General features: G+C 50.7%; 4 non-coding genes across 4 annotated transcripts; 3 read left to right on the top strand and 1 right to left on the bottom strand.

Annotated features, from left to right (window-relative positions):
• The first annotated feature begins 2,294 nt into the window (after positions 1-2,294).
• trnat-agu (transfer RNA threonine (anticodon AGU)) lies at positions 2,295-2,367 on the top strand. The gene has a single exon. It is a non-coding gene; the product is annotated as a tRNA-Thr (tRNA).
• A 204-nt stretch (positions 2,368-2,571) lies between these two features.
• Positions 2,572-2,644, top strand: trnat-agu (transfer RNA threonine (anticodon AGU)). The gene has a single exon. It is a non-coding gene; the product is annotated as a tRNA-Thr (tRNA).
• Positions 2,645-3,542: 898 nt separating this feature from the next.
• trnat-ggu (transfer RNA threonine (anticodon GGU)) lies at positions 3,543-3,615 on the bottom strand. Its single transcript has one exon. It is a non-coding gene; the product is annotated as a tRNA-Thr (tRNA).
• A 2,767-nt stretch (positions 3,616-6,382) lies between these two features.
• trnat-ugu (transfer RNA threonine (anticodon UGU)) lies at positions 6,383-6,455 on the top strand. Its single transcript has one exon. It is a non-coding gene; the product is annotated as a tRNA-Thr (tRNA).
• The last annotated feature ends 9,309 nt before the right edge of the window (positions 6,456-15,764 follow it).

Genomic DNA, 15,764 nt, shown 5'->3' with positions numbered 1-15,764 from the left:
TGAAAGACCCGATATATCGATGTTGAGAGGTGAATATTGAAGAGACGGAGGCAGGAGTCTGGGGGATGAGACACAATCTGAGCGTTTTACTGACCCCTCCTCATTCTTCAAACACACAGCACTAACTGGGGAATGACCCACATCCCAGGGCAGGTGGTTCCATAGCTAAGGGGTTAGAGCACGGGTCTAGTAAACCAGGGGTCGTGGGGTCAAATCTCACTGGGGCCTGCTCAGTATTTAAATTCACTGTCAATTAGCAAGGACTTTAATTATAAATATTAAACAGCTCCAAGACAGACCCTGGAAGTGCAGGCTCTCGATTCCTCTCTCTCTGCCTTCCCCGTCACTACCCTTTATATTTCTCTCTCGTTCCATTCACTCTCCTTCCCCTTTCTCTCTCCCAGTCCCGTTTCATCCCTTGCACTGTCTTTCTCACCCTTCCCACTCTCCACTTCCTCCGTCTTTCCTTCCGCCTCTTTCTCTACCCATCCTCTCTGCCTTTCTCCCTTTCCTCCTCTTTCTCTCTTTCTTTCTCTCCCATTCCCCCTCCCTCTCCCCGTCCCCTCTCGTTCTCACTTTCCCTTTCCCCTTTTCACTCTCTGTCTTTCTTCCTCTCTCTCCCCTCCCTCCTCTCTCTCTCTGCCCTTCCCCCTTGAGAGACAGAGAGAGAGTGTGTCGGGGTGTGTGTTGTTCACTGATTGTTAGACCTCGGAACTTCTAGTGGGGAGAGGACAACACATGGAACAACATTTTAGGCTTAACCCAGGGTCCGTTTTATTACACAACAAAAAACCGACTAAAAACTACAGGACGAGACTGCTGAGAGAAATCGACTGAAGACATACAATCGCCATTCCTGGCTGTAGTTATTGTAGGTTTGTGGTCTTTGGTTCCGTGACCGGTCGGTTCTCCTTCTGTCCGTTCTCTGCAGCGCCTCTTCCTTTCGTCTCCTTCTGTCTCTCTGTTTGTCCTTTTGCTTCATCTTTCTACCTCCTGCTTGTGTACCTTCCTGCTCCTTCCTGCTTGACCAGCTCCGCTGGGCAGGGCCACATTGTCCGCATGGTCCCCAGACACGAGACTCCCCAAAGCAAGCGCTCGAATCGGAACTCCCACACGGCAAGCGAGACAAAGGTGGACAGAGGAAACGTTACAGGGACCACCCTCAAAGCCTCCCTGATAAAGTGCAACATCCTCACCTACACCTGGGAGTCCCTGGGCCAAAGACCAGTCCACCCGAAGTGGAGGAAGTGCATCAGGGAGGGTGCTGAGCACCACAAGTCTCATTGCCGAGAGCGTGCAGAGACCAAGCGCAGGCAGCGGAAGGAGCGTGCGGCAAACCAGTCCCACCCTCCCCTTCCCTCAACAACTATCTGTCCCACCTGTGACAGGGACTGTGGTTCCCGTATTGGACTGTTCAGCCACCTGAGAACTCACTTTTAGAGTTGAAGCAAGTCTTACTCGATTCCGAGGGACTGCCGATGATGGTGATATTTATATCCACAGTAAGAATAAGTTCCCTGCTGGGCTGGTGTCCGATGAATGCATCTGGATCGATGCAGTGATTTGTTTAACTGGCTGTGCTGAGGAGTTTGACTGGCTACTAATTTGCACACGGAGTCGACAGTGCAAAAGATAACTCCTTATCCTTAATGCCCTGTTATCCAAAAATGTGCCTTTCCTTGGGTCCTTTATAGTCCTGTTTTCTTGCAGACCTGTAGTCTCTGGGGGGAACTGTGTTACCCCCTGTGGCCAATCAACTGTGGGACTCCCCGGATAGACAGTATCAATCTCTTTGTTTGTATGTATAATCAAGTTCAGTCCTTGACCTCAACCATTGCTTTTAATGGGTGATGTGTCACCACTTTCCTTCCCCCTCCCAGGTAGTCCAAACGTTTTTACTTTAAAACAGTTTGTTCGTGGTCTCTTCCTGTGCCTTGTTCCAAGAAAAATAGGTGTACCCTTACAGGTGAGAGAGACACAGAGAGAGAGAGAGAGTGAGAGACAAAGAAACAGACAGAGAATGAGAGAGACAGGGAGAAGGAGAGACAGAGAGATTGAGAGAGAAAGAGAGAGAGAGAGAGAGAGACAGAGAGATTGGGGCAGAGTGTGACTGAGTTGCCTTGGGATGTTTTACTATGTGAAAGACCCGATATATCGATGTTGAGAGGCAAATATTAGAAGAGACGGAGGCAAGTGTCTGGGGGATGAGACACAATCTGAGCGTTTCATTGACCCCTCCTCATTCTTCAAACACACAGCACTAACTGGGGAATGACCCACAACCCAGAGCAGGTGGCTCCATAGCTCAGGGGTTAGAGCACTGGTCCAGTAAACCAGGGGTCGTGGGTTCAAATCTCACTGGGGCCTACCTACAATTAGCTTGGTATTTAAATACCTCTCTCTCTTTTCCTTTTCCGACAGATTCTCCCCCTCTCTCTCTCACTCCTCCCCCCTCTCTCTCTCTCCCTTCCCCATCACGACCCGTTCGATATCTTTTTCTCACTCCTTCCACTCTCTCTTTTCCCTTCCCCTCTCTTTCCTGCTCCTTCCCCTGTCGTGCACAGAGCAGGTGGCTCCATAGCTCAGGGGTTAGAGCACTGGTCTAGTAAACCAGGGGTCGTGGGTTCAAATCTCACTGGGGCCTACTCAAAATTAGCTCAGTATCTAAATATCTGTCTCTCTCTCTCTCTTTTCCCTTTCCTTTCAGATTCTCCCCCTCTCTCTCTCTTCCCTTCTCCTCGCTCTTACTTTCCGTCCCCTCTCTTTCTCACTCCTTCCCTCTCTCTCCTTAACTTCTCTTTCCCCTTCCTCCCTCTCTCTCCTCTGCCACTCTTTCCTCCTCGCATTCTCCCCTCACTACTCTCTCCTCTCACTCCTTCAGGAGCAGGCCATTGGGAAAAGCATAATTGGGTCAGGCAGCGTCAGCATGGATTTATGAAGGGGAAGTCATGTTTGACTAATTTGCTGGAATTCTTTGAGGATGGAACCAACAGGGTGGATAAAGGGGAACTCATTTTAAGAGAGAAAGCAAGTCTTCCTCGATTCCGAGGGACTGCCTCTTGCAATGTCTGTCAGCTTGTAATGTTTGTAGCTCCACATTGAGGATGTGGACGTATTGTGTACTGCAAGTGCAGAGTTAATAATAAACAGAATTCGGCGGGTTTCCGGAGACTTCCGAGAGAGCTGCGCGCCATGTTAGGAAGCTGTGTGTGCTGTGCCCTGTGAATATATCACACCTATGCTGATGATGTTAGAGACAAATAGTGAGAGAGAAAGAGAAAGTCAGGTTGAGAGATTGAGTGAGAAGGAAAAAGAGTAAGGGAGAGGCATAATCCCATTGGGCCCATGCCAGCCGGCCAAGAGCAACCCAGCCTCATTCCACTTTCTAGCTTGAGGTCTGTTAGTTGCAGCACTTTAAGTACTTTTTAAATGTGGTCAAGAACAAGCCCATCATTCCACAGTCAGTCTGGGAGCTGTTCAATATTTATAATTGAAGCTCTTGTTAATTGACAGTGAATTTAGATACTGAGCTAATTTTGAGTAGGCCCCAGTGAGATTTGAACCCACAAACCTTGGTTTACCAGACCAGTGCTCTAACCCCTGAGCTATGGAGCCACCTGAGCTGGGTTGTGGGTCATTCTCCAGTTAGTGCTGTGTGTTTGAAGAATGAGGAGGGAAATGGTCCACGGTGTCCAGGGCCACGCCGTGGATCTTGATGACTGGGGGGCAGTGCTATGCGGCGAGGACAGGTTGGTGGAGGACCTTTGTCTTACGGATGTTTAGTGTAAGGCCAGTGCTTTCGTACGCCTCAGTAAATACATTGACTATATCCTGGAGTTCAGCCTCTGAATGTGCGCAGATTCAGGCGTCGTCCGCGTACTGTAGCTCGACGACAGAGGTTGGGGTGATCTTGGTGATCATCGATTCCATTCATGCCGCTTCAAAGGATACGTTTGCAAGGGCTGTGGAACAATGGGACACCTCCAACGTATGTGCAGGCGAGCTGCAAATCCTGCTAATCCTGCAAACCACCTTGTTGCAGAGGAGGACAGATCCACAGCGGAACACGATGAACCAGAGCTTCAGACCGAGGAGGCAGAGGTATATGGGGTGCACACATTTACCTCAAAGTGTCCCCCGATAATGCTGAAGGTTGAATTAAATGGGCTCCCAGTGTCCATGGAGCTGGACACGGGCGCGAGCCAGTCCATAATGAGCAAAAAGACTTTCGATAAGTTGTGGTGCAACAAGGCTTCAAGGCCAGTCCTGACTCCCATTCGAACCAAACTTAGAACGTACACAAAGGAACTGATTCCCGTAATCGGCAGTGCTACCGGAAAGATCTCCTACGATGGAGCGGTGCACGATTTACCACTGTGGGTGGTACCGGGCGATGGCCCCACGCTGTTCGGCAGGAGCTGGCTGGGAAAGATACATCCGTCGACGACACCTCATGTGCCCAGGTCCTAAGCAAGTTCCCCTCGCTGTTCGAACCAGGCGTCGGGAAGTTCCAAGGAGCAAAAGTGCAGATCCATTTAATTCCGGGGGCGTGACCCATCCATCACAAGGTGAGAGCGGTATCTTACATGGTGAGAGAGAGGGTGGACATTGAGCTGGACAGGCTGCAACGAGAGGACATCATTTCGCCGATCGAATTCAATGAGTGGGCCAGTCTGATCGTTCCAATCCTCAAGGGAGACGGCACCGTCAGAATCTGTGGTGATTACAAAGTAACTATCAATCGTTTCTCCCTGCAGGATCAATACCCGCTACCAAAGGCTGATGACCTATTTGTCACGCTGGTTGGGGAGGAAAACATTCACGAAGCTGGACTTGACCTTGGCCTACATGACGCAGGAGCTGGTGGAATCTTCGAAAGGCCTCACCTGCCTCAACACGCACAAAGGTCTTTTCGTTTACGACAGATGCCCGTTTGGGATTCGATCAGCCACGGCGATATTCCAGAGGAACACGGAAAGCTTGCTGAAGTGGGTCCCGTGCACCGTGGTCTTCCAGGACGACATCTTGGTTACAGGTCGGGACACCGTCGAGCATTTGCAGAACGTGGAGGAGCTCCTTAGTCGGCTTAATCGTGTGGGGCTCAGGCTGAAATGCTCGCAGTGCGTTTTCCCGGTGCCTGAAGTGGAGTTCCCGGGGAGAAGAATCGCGGCGGACGGCATCAGGCCCACCGATTCGAAGACGGGGGCAATCGAGAAGGCACCGAGACCACGGAACGTGACGGAGCTGTGGTCGTTTCTAGGACTCCTGAACTATGTTGGTAACTTCTTACCGGGTCTTGTCACATTGTTAGAACCCCTGCACCCTCCACTGCGTAAGGGAGATGAATGGGTCTGGGGTAAAAGCCAAGAAAATGCCTTTGAGAAAGCTAGGAAGCTGTCATGTTCAAACAAATTGCTTGTGTTGTACGATCCATGTAAACGTTTGGTACGAGCATGTGATGCGTCGTCGTACGGGGTCGGGTGTGTATTGTAACAAGCTAATGAATTTGGGAAATTGCAACCGGTTGCTTATGCAACCAGAAGTCTGTCTAAGGCTGAGAGGACCTACAGTATGATCGAGAGAGAAGCATTAGCGTGTGTTTACGGGGTAAAGAAAATGCATCAATATCTGTTCGGGCTCAAATTCGAATTGGAAATCTCTCGCTCTCCTTCCCCCCTCTCCCTGGCCCCCTTTCCCCCCTCTCCCTGCCCCCTTTTCCCCCCTCTCCCTGTCCCCCTTCTCCTGTCTCTCTCTCTCCCTTCCCACTCTCCACTTCCTCTCTCTCCCCTTCCCCCTCTCTATTTCCGTCCCTCTGTACCCATCCTCTCCCTTTCCCCCGCTCCATTTCTTTCCTCCTCTGTCCCTCCTGTGCCTCACTCTCCTTCCCCTTTCTCACTCCCCCTTTCTCTCCCCCTTCCTCCCCTCCCCTTCCTCTTCCTTTCCTTCCACCTCTATCTCTGTCCATCCGCCTCCTTCTCTCCCCTCTCCCTTCCTTACCCTTCACTCTCTCTTCACCCTCTCTCTCTCTCACTCCTTCCCCTCTCACTCCCACCTCTTTCGCTCTACCCATCGCCCCTCTGTTCTCACTCTCCACTTTCCTCTCTGTCTATCTCCCCTTTCCCCTCTCTTCCCTTCCCTCTCCCTTTCCCCCACTCCCTCACCGTACCATTCTCTCTCGCCTTCCCCCTCTATCTCTCCCCTCCCTCTCTCCCTTAACCCCTCTCTCTCTCCTTTTCCTCCTCTCTCCCCTTCCCTCTCGAGAGACAGAGAAACAATCATGTTCCAATGATTGTTCAGGGATGAATCACCGAGAATGATTATATTCGGGCCCCACCTCCTTGTTAACAATAGTAAGAAGCAAACATGAGCTGGTGTTGCAGGTGGCTCCATAGCTCAGGGGTTAGAGCACTGGTCTTGTAAACCAGGGGTCGTGAGTTCAAATCTCACTGGGGCCGACTCAATTTTGGCTTCTGTTCCTGAACTCGCTGTCAATCGGCGACAGGCCGACACCATCAACAGGAACCGACTCACTTCGCAGTTTAAATACAGCCCACAGCACTTTCACTTTCTGTGACCAGTCTGTAACCGAGTCTTCTTCATATCCAGTCTGAGAGCCACCGATATTTGTTTTAGATTCGTTGCGGGATATGTCCGTCGATAGCAAGGCCGGCATTTATTGCCCATCCCTAATTGCCCCTGGAGAAGGTCGTGGTGAGCAGCCTTCTTGAACACAACTGAGGGCCTCACTTGACCATTTCACACGGGGCAGTTAAGAGTCAAACCCACATTGCCGTGGGTCTCAATATTCCTCGCTGCCGTGCTCCACCTCACAGTCAACAAGCTCCCCGCTGGAGTGGAACTAAACTACAGACCCAGCGGGAACCTGTTCAACCTTCGTCGTCTCCAGGCCAGGTCCAAGACCACCCTGTTATCATCCCCTGCGAAAGTCGTCGCTAGAGTCCTCCTCAACCGTCTTCTCCCTGTGGCCGAGGAGCTCCTCCCGGAGTCACAGTGCGGGTTTGGTCCCCTACGGGGTACAACGGACATAGAATCACAGAAACATAGAAACTAGGTGCAGGAGTAGGCCATTCGGCCCTTCGAGCCTGCACCACCATTCAATATGATCATGGCTGATCGTGTAACTTCAGTACCTCATTCCTGCTTTCTCTCCATACCCGCTTGATCCCTTTAGCCGTAAGGGCCACATCTAACTCCCTTTTGAATATATCTAACAAACTGGCCTCAACAACTCTCTGTGGTAGAGAATTCCACAGGTTCACAAATTTCTGAGTGAAGAAGTTTCTCCTCATCTCGGTCTTAAATGGCTTACCCCTTATCCTTAGACTGTGACCCCTGGTTCTGGCCTTCCCCAACATCAGCAACATTCTTCCTGCATCTAACCTGTCTAAACCCGTCAGAATTTTATATGTTTCTATGAGATCCCCTCTCATTCTTCTAAATTCCAGTGTATATAAGCCTAGTCGATCCAATCTTTCTTCATATCTCGGTCCTGCCATCCCGGGAATCAGTCTGGTGAACCTTCGCTGCACTCCCTCAATACCAAGAATGTCCTTCCTCAGATTAGGAGACCAAAACAATACACAGTATTCAAGGTGTGGTCTCACCAAGGCCCTGTACAACTGCAGTAAGACCTCCCTGCTCCTATACTCAAATCATATCGCTGTGAAGGCCAACATGCCATTTGCCTTCTTCACCACCTGCTGTACCTGCATGCCAACTTTCAATAACTGATGAACCATGACACCCAGGTCTCGTTGCACCTCCCCTTTTCCTAATCCGTCACCATTCAGATAATATTCTGCCTTCCTGTTTTTGCCACCAAAGTGGATAACCTCACATTTATCCACATTATACTGCATCTGCCATGCATTTGCCCACTCACCTAACATGTCCAAGTCACCCTGCAGCCTCTTAGCATCCTCCTCACAGCTCACACTGCCACCCAGCTTAGTGTCAGCTGAAAACTTTCCGATATTACATTCAATTCCTTTGTCTAAATCATTGATGTATATAGTACATAGCTGGGGTCCCAGCACTGAACTTTGTGGCACCCCACTAGTCACTGCCTGCCATTCTGAAAAGGACCTGTTTATCCCGACTCTCTGCTTCCTGTCTGCCAACCAGTTCTCTATCCACGTCAGTACATTACCCCCAACACCATGTGAGAAAGAGAGAGAGACGGAGAGACAGAGAGACTGAGGGAGAAAGAGAGATTGAGGCAGAGTGTGACTGAGTTGCCTTGGGACGTTTTACTACGTGAAAGACCCGATATATCGATGTTGAGAGGCGAATATTGAAGAGACGGAGGCAGGAGTCTGGGGGATGAGACACAATCTGAGCGTTTCACTGACCCCTCCTCATTCTTCAAACACACAGCACTAACTGGGGAATGACCCACATCCCAGGGCAGGTGGTTCCATAGCTCAGGCGTTAGAGCAATGGTCTAATAAACCAGGGGTCGTGGGTTCAAATCTCCCTGGGGCCTATTCAAAATGAGTTCAGTATTTAAATTCACCGTCAATTAACAAGGGCTTTAATTATAAATATTAAACAGCTCCGAGACAGACCCTGGGACTACAGGCTCCAAATCTTTCTCTGCCCTCCCCATCCACACAACCTGTTGTACATTTTTATCTCTCTTTCCCCATCTCTCACTCATTCCCCTCTGCCTTCTCCTCTTTCTCCTCCCTCTCTCTCTCCCCTTCCCGCTCTTACACACTCGTTATCCTCTCTCTCGCTCCTTCCCCCCTCTCTCTCACTCCTTCACTTTTCTCTCTCCCTTTCCCCTCTCCTCTTCTCATCTCTCTTACACTCTCTCTGCCCTTCCAAATCTCTCTCTCCCTTCCCCATCACGACCCTTTCGACATCGTTTCATCCCTCTCTCCCTTTCCCACTATCTCGCTTTCCCCGTCTCTCACTCATTCCCCTCTCCCCCCTTCCCCCTTCCTCGCCTCACCCTCTCTCCTTCCCCCTCTCTCCCATTCCGTCACTCACACCTGCCCCTCTCGCTCCCCCTTCCACTCTCTCTCTCTCCCCATCCCCTTCCTCTATTTCCCCTTTCCCTCTCTCTTCCTCCCCCTCTCCCCTTCTCCACTCTATCCCCTTCTCCTCCCTCTCTTTCCCCTCCCCTCTCTCGCTCCCCTTTCCCTCTCTCTTCCTCTCTCTCTCTCACTCCTTTCCCACTTTTTCCGCTTCCCCCTCTCTCTCACTCCTTCCCCACTCTCTCCTCTTCCCCGCTCTCTCCCCTTCCGTCTCTCTCTCACTCCTTCTGTTATGTATGTAAACCTGTAATTACCGTGTCTAACCACCAGAGGGCTTATCCCGTGGAGTCCAAAGGGAGCCCACAATCCCTTGGGAGCAGCTATATATAAGGAGGCCTCACAGGCTGGAGAGGCACTCTGAGATCTACGGTCACACTTACTTTGAGCTTGCAGCATCGAGTCTGACTCTTTGTTCAAGACATAACAACAGGCGACGAGGTACAGATGACGAACCCTCAGTATTTAAATTCACCATTAATTAACAATGGGTTTAATTATAAATATTAAACAGCTCCGAGATGGACTCTGGAACAACAGGCTCCAAATCTTTCTCTGCCCTCCACATCTGCACAATCTGTTCTACATTTTTATCTCGCTTTCCCCATCTCTCACTCATTCCCCTCTCCCACCCTCTGCTTTCTCCTCTTTCTCCTCCCTCTCTCTATCCCCTTCCCGCTCTTACACACTTGTTACCCTCTCTCTCGCTCCTTCCCCCCTCTCTCTCACTCCTTCACTTTTCTCTCTCCCTTTCCCCTCTCCTCTTCTCGTCTCTCTTATACTCTCTCTTCCCTTCCAAATCTCTCTCTCCCTTCCCCATCACGACCCGCTCTATATCTTTTTACCCCTCTCTCCCTTTCCTGCGATCTCGCTTTCCCCGTCTCTCACTCATTCCCCTCTCCCCCTTCCCCCTCCCTCGCCTCACCCTCTTTTCTTTGCCACTCTCTCCCCTTCCCTCACTCACACCTTCCCCTCTCGCTCCCCCTTCCACTCTCTCTCCCCATCCCCTCCCTCTATTTCCCCTTTCCCTCTCTCTTCCTCCCCCTCTCTCCCCTTCCCCACTCTCTCCCCTTCTCCTCCCTCTCTTTCGCCTCCACTCTCTCGCTCCCCATTCCCTCTCTCTTCCTCCCTCTCTCGATCCTTCCCCACTCTTTCCTCTTCCCCCTCTCTCTCACTCCTTCCCCACTCTCTCCTCTTCCCCACTCTCTCCCCTTCCGCCTCTCTCTCACTCCTTCTGTTATGTATGTAAACCTGTAATTACCATGTCTAACCACCAGAGGGCTTACCAGAGTCCAAAGTGATCCCACAATCCCTTGGGAGCAGCTGTATATAAGGAGGCCTCACAGGCTGGAGAGGCACTCTGAGATCTGCAATACAGGACTACGGTCACACTTACTTTGAGCTCGCAGCATCTAGTCTGACTCGTTGTTCACGACATAACAACAGGCGACGAGGTACAGATGACGGACCCCAATGCAACAATGCGGAGAACTGTGAGCATCCTGGAGAAATTTTCGGAGGGTGAAGATTGGAAAACCTTCGTGGAACGACTTGAGCAATACTTCGTGGCCAACGAGCTGGAAGAAGAAGCGAACACTGCCAAATGAAGGGTGATCCTCCTCACTCTACAAGGGAGTGTAAATCACCAGAGAGACTTAACCTCTGATCCCAATAAGATTTTGGGGGGGAGGTGATGTCATGTATTCAACTATCATTGTAACCCATGTATAAGCTGACCTAAGTTGTACACCTTGAGAACATTGACCACAAGGGGGTGAGCTTGTGGGAGACACTCCTAACCTGGACTTTCAGGTATAAAAGGGGAAGTTCCACCCACCTTCATCACTTGAGGTGTTGGTAATAAAGGGAACTGGTCACAGAGTGACCTTCTCTTAAGTATGGGCCTCTAGTGCATTTATACTGTATAATAAGGATATATTACAAGTCTTCTTCATATCCAGTCTGAGAGCACAAATATTTGTTTTAGATTCGATCCTGGAATGTGGCTGTCGCTCTCTGCTCCCACTCTCCCTTCCACCTTCCCCCCAGCTCTTTCCCCGACCCTTCCTCCTCTCCTCCCTCTCTCCCCTTCTGCCTTTTCACTCTCCCCTCTCATCTCTCCCCTCCACCTCCTCTTTCTTTTCCCGTTCCCTTTTAGACTCTGCTCTTCTCCCTCTCTTCCCCTTCTCCCTCTCTCTCCCCTTCCTCACTCTCTCCCCTTCCCCTCTCTCTCCCCTTCCCCCTCTCTCTTTTCCCTTCCTTTCTTCCTCTCTCTCCCCTCTCTCTTGCTACCCTTCCCTCTTGAGAGACAGAGAGAGTGTGTATGTAAGGGTGTGTGTTGTTCACTGATTGTTAGACCTCGGAACTTAGAGTCGGGAGAGGACAACACATGGATCTCAATTTTAGGCTTAATCTCACTGGGGTCTGCTCAAAATTAGCTTAATATTTAAATTCACCATTAATTAACAAGCGTTTAATTATAAATATTAACCAGCTCCGAGACCGACCCTGGAACAGCAGGCTTGTCTCTCTGAGACACTCTCTCCCACTTCTACATCTTTTTTCCCACTATCTCGCTTTCCCCATCTCTCACTCATTCCCCGCCTATCGCCTCACCCTCTCTCCTTCCCCCTCTATTCCTTTCTCTCTCTCTCCACCCTCTCTCCCCTTCCACCTCTGCCTTTCCACTCTCCCTCTCCCTCCTCCCTTTCCCATTCCCCCTCTCTCCTCTCCCTCTCCCTCTCTTCTCTTTTCTTTCAGATTCTCCCCTTCTCCCTCTCTCTCCCCTGCATCCTTCCTCTCTCTCCTTCCCCCCCTCTCTCCCCTTCCCTCTCTCACGCCTTCCTCCCTCTTCCTCCCTTCCACACTCTCTCTCCCCTTCTCATTGGGGCGATCGACCAGACAAACGCACCCTTCCGTCAACGTTACCGAGATGGTGCGAGACGAGAAGGCGCGACGAAACAATCCTGCTCTTCCCCTCCCTCTTTCCCCTTCCCCCTCTCTCTCCCCTCTCTTTCTCTTCTTCCCTCTCTCTCTCCCCTTCCCCCTCTCTCTCTCACCCCTTCCCCTGCCTCTCTTTCCTTTCCCTCTCTCTCCCCTCTCTCTCTCCCCTTCCACCTCTCTCCCCACTTACCCCCCTCTCTCTCCCCTCTCGCTCTCCCCTTTCCCCCTCTCTCTCATTCCTTCCCCTCTCTCTCATTCCTTCCCCTCTCTCTCATTCCTTCCCCTCTCTCTCATTCCTTCCCCTCTCTCTCATTCCTTCCACTCTCTCTCATTCCTTCCACTCTCTCTCAATCCTTCCCCTCTCTCTCATTCCTTCCCCTCTCTCTCATCCTTCCACTCTCTCTCATTCCTTCCACTCTCTCTTTTCCCTTCCACTCTCTTTCCTGCTCCTTCCCCGGTCTTTTCTAGCGGAGCTGGCTCCATAGCTCAGGGGTTAGAGCACTGGTCGACTAAACTAGGGGTTATGAGTTCAAATCTGACTGGGGCCGACTCAAAGTTCACTCAGTATTTAAATTCACCATCAATTAACAAGGAGTTAAATTATAAATATTAGCAGCTCCAAGACCAACCCTCAAAATGCAGGCTCTTGATCTCTCTCCCTGCCTTCCCCATTACTGCCTTTTATTTTTCTTCTCTCGCTCTCCTTCCCCCCCTCTCCCTGTCCCCCTTTCCCCCCTCTCCCTGTCTCCCTTTCACCCCTTCCCCTGTCTCTCTCCCTCCCTTCCCACTCTCCACTTCCTCTCTCTCCCCTTCCCCCTCTCTATTTCCGTCCCTCTGTACCCATCCTCTCCCGTTCCCCCGCTCCATTTCTTTCCTCCTCTGTCTCTCCTGTGTCCCGCTCTCTCTCTCTCTCTCTCTCCTCCACTCACTCTCCTTCCCCCTTTCTCACTCCCCCTTTCTCTCCCCCTTCCTCCCCTCCCCTTCCTCTCCCTTTCCTTCCACCTCTATCTCTCTCCAACCCCCTCCTTCTCTCTCCCCTCTCCCTTCCTTACCCTTCACTCTCTCTTCACCCTCTCTCTCTGTCACTCCTTCCCCTCTCACGACCCCCTCTCGCTCTCCCCTTCGCCCCTCCCTTCTCACTCTCCACTTCCCTCTCTGTCTATCACCCCTTTCCCCTCTCAGCACACTACCCCAGTCCCATGTGCAAAGTTAAAGCACATGAGATTGGGGGTAGTGTGCTGACGTGGATTGAGAACTGGTTGTCAGACAGGAAGCAAAGAGTAGGAGTAAATGGGTACTTTTCAGAATGGCAGGCAGTGACTAGTGGGGTACCGCAAGGTTCTGTGCTGGGGCCCCAGCTGTTTACATTGTACATTAATGATTTAAACCAGGGGTTTAAATGTCGTATCTCCAAATTTGCGAATGACACTAAGTTGGGTGGCAGTGTGAGCTGCGAGGAGGATGCTATGAGGCTGCAGAGCGACTTGGATAGGTTAGGTGAGTGAGCAAATGCATGGCAGATGAAGTATAATGTGGATAAATGTGAGGTTATCCACTTTGGTGGTAAAAACAGAGAGACAGACTATTATCTGAATGGTGACAGATTCGGAAAAGGGGAGGTGCAACGAGACCTGGGTGTCATGGTACATCAGTCATTGAAGGTTGGCATGCAGGTACAGCAGGTGGTTAAGAAAGCAAATGGCATGTTGGCCTTCATAGCGAGGGGATTTGAGTACAGGGGCAGGGAGGTGTTGCTACAGTTGTACAGGGCCTTGGTGAGGCCACACCTGGAGTATTGTGTACAGTTTTGGTCTCCTAACTTGAGGAAGGATATTCTTGCTATTGAGGGAATGCAGCGAAGGTTCACCAGACTGATTCCCGGGATGGCGGGACTGACATATCAAGAAATACTGGATCAACTGGGCTTGTATTCACTGGAGTTCAGAAGAATGAGAGGGGACCTCATAGAAACGTTTAAAATTCTGACGGGTTTAGACATGTTAGATGCAGGAAGAATGTTCCCAATGTTGGGGAAGTCCAGAACCAGGGGTCACAGTCTAAGGATAAGGGGTAAGCCATTTAGGACCGAGATGAGGAGAAACTTCCTCACCCAGAGAGTGGTGAACCTGTGGAATTCTCTACCACAGAAAGTAGTTGAGGCCAATTCACTAAATATATTCAAAAAGGAGTTAGATGTAGTCCTTACTACTCGGGGGATCAAGGGGTATGGCGAGAAAGCAGGAATGGGGTACTGAAGTTGCATGATCAGCCATGAACTCATTGAATGGTGGTGCAGGCTCGAAGGGCCGAATGGCCTACTCCTGCACCTATTTTCTATGTGTCTATGTTTCTATGTTTCCCTTCCCCCTCTCTTTCCCCCACTCCCTCACCGTACCATTCTCTCTCGCCTTCCCCCTCTATCTCTCCCCTCCCTCTCTCCCTTAACCCTTCTCTTTCTCCCTTTCCTCCTCTCTCCCCTTCCCTCTCGAGAGACAGAGAGAAAGTGAGAGACAGAGAGAACGAGAGAGAGAGACACAGAGAGCCAGGCCAAGGCAGGTGGCTCCATAACTCGGGGGTTAGAGCTATGGTCTTGTTAAACCAGCAGTCGTGGGTTCAAATATCCCGAGGGCCCACTCAAAATTAGCTCAGTATTTAAATTCATGGTCAATTAACAAGGGCTTTAATTATAAATATTAACCAGCTCCAAAACCGACCCTGGAACAACAGGTTCCTTTTTTCTCTTTCCCCTTCCCCCTATCTCTCTCACTCCTTCCCCTCTCTCCCCCCTCCCCCTCTATCTCTTCCCCTCTCCTTTTCTCTCTCCCCTTCCCCATCCAGAAGCAGAGAAAAAGTGAGGGAGACACGGAGAGAGAGAGAGAGAGGCAGAGAATGAGAGAGAGACAGAGAGACAGAGAGATTGAGGCAGAGTGTGACTGAGTTGCCTTGGGATGTTTTACCACGTGAAAGACCCGATATATCGATGTTGAGAAGTGAATATTGAAGAGACGGAGGCAGGAGTCTGGGGGATGAGACACAATCTGAGCGTTTCACTGACCCCTCCTCATTCTTCAAACACACAGCACTAACTGGGGAATGACCCACATCCCAAGGCAGGTGGTTCCATAGCTAAAGGGTTAGAGCATGGGTCTAGTAAACCAGGGGTCATGGGTTCAAATCTCACTGGGGCCTACTCAGTATTTAAATTCACTGTCAATTAACAGGGACTTTAATTATAAATATTAAACAGCTCCAAGACAGACCCTGGAACTGCATGCTCTCGATTCCTCTCTCTCTGCCTTCCCCATCACTGCCCTCTATATTTCTCTCTCGTTCCATTCACTCTCCTTCCCCTTTCTCTCTCCCAGTCCCGGTTCATCCCTTGCACTGTCTTTCTCACCCTTCCCACTCTCCACTTCCTCTGTCTTTCCTTCCCCCTCTTTCTCTGCCTTTCTCCCTTTCTCTCCCATTCCCCCTCCCTCTCCCCGTCCCCTCTCGTTCTCACTTTCCCTTTACCCTTTTCACCCTCTGCCTTTCTTCCTCTCTCTCCCCTCCCTCCTCTCTCTCTCTGCCCTTCCCCCTTGAGAGACAGAGAGAGAGTGTGTCGGGGTGTGTGTTGTTCACTGATTGTTAGACCTCGGAACTTCTAGTGGGGAGAGGACAACACATGGAACAACATTTTAGGCTTAACCCAGGGTCCGTTTTATTACACAACAAAAAAACGACTAAAAACTACAGGACGAGACTGCTGAGAGAAATCGACTG

This window comes from Pristiophorus japonicus, unplaced genomic scaffold (assembly GCF_044704955.1).
Source record: "Pristiophorus japonicus isolate sPriJap1 unplaced genomic scaffold, sPriJap1.hap1 HAP1_SCAFFOLD_288, whole genome shotgun sequence".
Lineage (NCBI taxonomy): Eukaryota > Metazoa > Chordata > Chondrichthyes > Pristiophoridae > Pristiophorus > Pristiophorus japonicus.
This window is presented reverse-complemented; position numbering and strand designations above follow the sequence as displayed.